This window comes from Chrysochloris asiatica, unplaced genomic scaffold, assembly GCF_000296735.1.
Source record: "Chrysochloris asiatica unplaced genomic scaffold, ChrAsi1.0 scaffold00434, whole genome shotgun sequence".
In the NCBI taxonomy this organism is placed as follows: domain Eukaryota; kingdom Metazoa; phylum Chordata; class Mammalia; order Afrosoricida; family Chrysochloridae; genus Chrysochloris; species Chrysochloris asiatica.
Genome location: NW_006408952.1, coordinates 847,906 through 853,187, shown reverse-complemented (window position 1 = coordinate 853,187; position 5,282 = coordinate 847,906). Strand labels below are relative to the sequence as shown.

Here is a 5,282-nt window from a genome sequence, read left to right as displayed (position 1 = left end):
GGGTAGGGTGGAGGGTCAGAGAAAAAGAGGAAGACCCCCAACGAGATGGATCGGCCAGGTGGCATCATTGATGGACTCGGGGGTGGCAGCAGTGGTGAGGTTGGCCCAGAATCGAGCATTGTTTCATTCTGCTGTGCATGGGGTCGCTATGAGTTGGTTCCGACTCAATGGCACCTGACAACAACAACAACAACAACCTCCATGAGTATAGGTCAAGTTCATCAAATTGTAGCAATTTACCCTTATTTCCTTATCAAAAATTGTTTTGTTCTTTTTTTTATCTTCATCTAGTTGAGTTCTGATTATCAAGCCATCAAGGCTATGTCAAATGGATACTATCTGCAAGTTTGGGTGTTCTTGTGCATCTCCCTTAACTTCATATCAGTTGGACACTTCACTCTCAGCTCTAGTCCTCTGCGGCTATGTCCTTGTCCATGGGCTCAGGTGCCCCCAGGTCTCACCATACTTTGACCCAACCAGCCCTTCCTCTTCTCTCTCTCATCTCCAGGTCAATGGGAGTCTACAGAAGGTGGTTGAACTCAGCCCATTTCTTCATTGCTGCCTTTCCCCCTCACCAGTAGACCAATGTGGTACCAGCAGGCTTATATGCCTGCTCATGTGTTACATTTGAGTTTCAATCTTAAAAGGGGAGTTGTCCTGAAGAAACATGATTGCTTGCACTGATGGCTTCCTGGCGAACAACTTGCTTATTCTTATAGTAGCCAGTCATACTAACATTTTTGTTTTGGCTTTTTCCTCAAGTTATTTCTTTGCAAAGATGTGTCTTCTGTCACTCTAGCTGTTCCAGGCTGGTCTGCTTGTCCTTTCTAGTGGGAATGTCCCAACTAAGTAAGTTCTGGATAGGACTCAGGATTCCACCTAAGGTCCTATACACTGCAAAGGCTCTGCAAGAGACCTATTTCACAGGGCAAGTTCTAGAACCCCTTTTAGGCATTCTAATCAGTTATAGGCTAAAGACAGACTTACAAGCATTCTGTAATCATGTTTCCTGACATTCCTTTCTATCCCACTCAAGTGTCCATTTTACAGTAGTGGCAAGGGAAACCAATATTCGTAAGACTGTCTAGCATCTTAGTATTATTTCCCTCTTCAAACTATGCCTTGATCCCTGTATCACAAAGCCCTGTTGTTCCAAGTTTGAGCATGCATCACTATTTACCTCTGTCCCGTTTAGCCCATACAAACCTGTCTCCGTGGACTGTAAGATTAACTACACCCCATTTTTGTTACAAAAATTCTACCTTTACAATTGTGACAGTTGCAATTAGTCATGATAACAATTACTGTTGAATCATAAGAATATTATCCCCATCTCTTTTAACCAGATCCATCTAGACATGATCAAAACTATTCATCTTTGTATTCTTTCCATCTTCTTTTGATGTTTTCTGCATCCAAAAGTTTGCCTATACACAGGACACGAACAGACACTTCACCAAGGAAGACATTCAGGCATTAGCCATTAGAAAGATGGAAATCAAAACACAATGAGACATCATCTCACACCAACATTAATAACAAACTTAAAAAAAAACAAAAACAGAAAACAACAAGCAAGGGTGTGGAGAGACTGGGAACCTCCTCCATTACTGGTGGGATTGTAAAATGGTTCAACCACTCTAGAAAACAGAATAGTGCTTCCTCTGAAAGTTGAAAATAGAAATACCGTATGATCCAGCAATTCCTCTACTTGGTACATATCTACAATAAATAAAAGCCAGAACACAAGTAGATATATGCATACCAATGTTCACTGCAGCACTATTCACAATAGCAAAATATGAGAACAGCCTAAATGCCCTTAAGTGAAAGAATGGATAAACAAACTTTGGTACATACACACAATGGAATAGTATGCAACATTGAAGAATAACAATGAATCTGTGAAATACCTGATAACTTGGATGAACCTGGAGGACATTATGCTGAGTGAGATTAGTCAATCACAAAAGGACAAATATTGTATGAGTCCGTTGTAAAAATGTAAGAAAAACTTTTAATAATTAAAGAAATATTCCTTGATTGCTACCAGGGTTGGGAGGGAAGATAGAGTAATTCACTGGCTAGAAGGTAGACACATATTAGCTCAGATGATGGGGAGGGTAATAAACAAGAAGAAAGTAGGTGGCAGAGAATGATGAAGATAGCTGAAGACACAGGGAGGTATGTATGGGCTAAAGGGGATAGAAGTAAACAGTGATAAATACAACCTTGGAACAACAAGGTGGGCTGAGACAAAGGTTGAATGGGTAAAGGAGAAAGAGTGGGATATATATTCATATATCTCACAAATATATGAGTTTAAAATAGGATATTTGTACATGGGTATTTACCTTTCCTGCAAACGTAACTATGAATGTGGTGGAGCAAGATGATGAAAACTTCCTAGATATTATCAAACATCTTAAGGCAATGAGTTACTGGACCTGGGGGCTCAGTACCATAGTTTCAGGGGACACCATGGTCAGTTAGCATAACATAACACACAAAGGCAATATTCTATATCCTACTTTGGTGAGTAGTGTCTGGAATCTTGAAGGCTCATGAGTGGCCGTCTGTGGTGCAGCTATTCATCTCTCCATGTGTAGAAGAAAGAAGAGTGATAAGATTGAAAAGGCTTGGAATCAATAAGTCCATCAGACTAATGGAACATGTGAACACCAGTTTCCACGACACTGAGACCAGAAGAACTAAACAGTGCCTGGCTGCCACTATCAACTGCTCTGAAAAGGATCACATTAGAGAGTTCTAGATAGAGTGGGAGAAAATGTGGAACAAATCTCAAAATTATTAATAAAAGGAAAAGAAAAAAAACCCCACCAGGTTTACTGGTCAGAAAGAAACTGGGGAAACCTGAGACTATATGGCCATCAGCCACCATTCAGGTCTGGAAAAGAACTCTTCCTAGTGGCCCAATTTTCAGACAAATAGTACATCAGTATGAGGGTGAGTCCAAAATCTGGCTTATATAATTTATTTTAATCAGCTTTTAGAAAAGACAAATACATCATTTTTCTAGATAATCTCCTTTCTTTTCAAAACACTTTGTCAACAAGCTTTCATATTCCTGTATTAAAAAATGGTTTATGCTGAGCTGCATGAATGCACCACTGTCTTCACTTCTTCATCAAAGGTGAGTCTTCATCCTCGAATGGCTGTTTTCAGGGGACCAAACAGGTGAAAGTCCATGAAGGAAGATCAAAACTATAGGGAGGATGCTTTAGCACCTCAAATGAAGTTTTTACATGTCAACAGTGTGGGCAGATGTGTGAGGAAGTGTATTGTCATGCAAGATCACAACACCCTTGTATAGCAGTCCTCTGTGTTTAGTCTGAAATTTAGACTTCAATCAGCATCTCGCTGTAATGAGCACTGTTCACCCTTTTTCCTGATAGTTTTCCAGTACTGACCCTTGAGAATTTCAGAAAATTGTAAGCATCAATTTTCCAGTTGATGGTTAACATTTGAATTTTTTCTTGGTTGGCAATTGAAGATGTTTCCATTCCATACTCAGCCATTTACGCTCAGGCTCATAGTGATAAAACCATGTCTCATCATCAGTAATGATTTTTTAAAGAAACTTTTATCTTCCTTCAAGTATCGGTCCAGATTTGGTTTGCAGATGTCCAAATGCTTCTGTTTATGTTCTTCCGTGAGTTGTTTCAGTACCTATCTCGCACAAACTTTTCACAACCCAAGTTTGTCATGGATTATTTCATAGGCAGAGCCATGGCTGATTTGCAAATGATTTGCCACATAATCTACTGTTACTCATCTATTCGACAGAATCATTTCACATGAACACTCAATATTGCCATTTGCTGTTGAAGTGGATGGGCATTTTAATAAAACTGGAGTGCAGATATTTTTTTACTTAGTCTCGTATCTGTGGAGGACAACAACACTAATATAGTATGCTCACCATGGAAAGATCAATCATTCAAAATCCAAAGGGCAACACTTTCCTAAGGACAAAGTTGAGAAGGAATAAGAAGGTGGGTAGAATGGAAATAGGAACCACAGAGAGGAAGCCCAATTACTGTTGTTGCACGAAGGGGATTGCAATCATTGAGATGAAACAAAGTGTATGATTTGTTGAATGTAGAAGTGATGATCTTGTCTGTAATCTTCACTCAATTCACAATTATAAGTTTATATATATAGGAGCGGCGAATCCGGGAGTGGACGCCGGAGCCGAGCCGAGCAGGAACAGACAGGGTAGGCCGGCACGGCGAACAGCAACTATGTCGGCGTTCGGGAAGCTGTTCGGGGCCGGAGGGGGTAAGGCCGGCAAGGGCGGCCCGACCCCCCAAGAGGCCATCCAGCGACTGCGGGACACGGAGAAGATGCTAAGCAAGAAGCAGGAGTTCCTAGAGAAGAAGATCGAGCAGGAGCTGACCGCAGCCAAGAAGCAAGGCACCAAAAACAAGCGAGAGGCCCTCCAGGCACTCAAACGCAAGAAGAGGTATGAGAAGCAGCTGGCACAGATTGATGGCACGCTATCAACTATCGAGTTCCCCCGGAAAGCCCTGGAGAATGCCAAAACCAATACCGAGGTGCTCAAGAACATGGGTTATGCCGCCAAGGCCATGAAGGCTGCTCACGACAACATGGACATCGATAAAGTCGATGAATTAATGTCGGACATTGCAGACCAGCAGGAGCTTGCAGAGGAAATCTCAACAGCTATTTGAAAACCTATAGGCTTTGGAGAAGAGTTTGACGAGGATGAGCTCATGGCAGAATTAGAAGAACTACAACAGGAGGAACTAGACAAGAATTTGCTGGAAATCAGTGGACCCGAAACAGTCCCTCTACCAAATGTTCCTGTAGCCCTACCATCAAAACCAACCAAGAAGAAGGAAGAGGAAGACGACGACATGAAGGAATTGGAATCCTGGGCTGGGTCCATGTAACTGGTCCAGGCCCGGGCTAGGCCCAGACAGACTCTGGTGGCCTGCGGCAGCGGGCAGGCACATATGCATGCGGGGCAGGCAGGACATGGTGCAGGCAGATCGCCATCTCACTCCAAAGCAGTAGGGCCACAACCATGCTCACGCTGCAGAGCATGGTCTGCACCCAGTGGGGCGGGCCGTGGGGTGGGAGGTGCCCGCTGTTTATAATTTTGAATTTCTGTAAAAATAAACTGTATTTGCAAATCCAACATTGAGCTTCCAGACTACGCTAACTCCACTGCTGAATCCTCAATGGAAAGGGTTGCCCGTTTGCCGTTGAAATGATCTGAAAATGTAGCCTCTCGT

General features: G+C 42.4%; 1 pseudogene; it reads left to right on the top strand.

The window, feature by feature from the left end:
• Positions 1 to 4,265: 4,265 nt before the first annotated feature.
• LOC102822437 lies at positions 4,266 to 4,937 on the top strand (annotated as a pseudogene).
• The last annotated feature ends 345 nt before the right edge of the window (positions 4,938 to 5,282 follow it).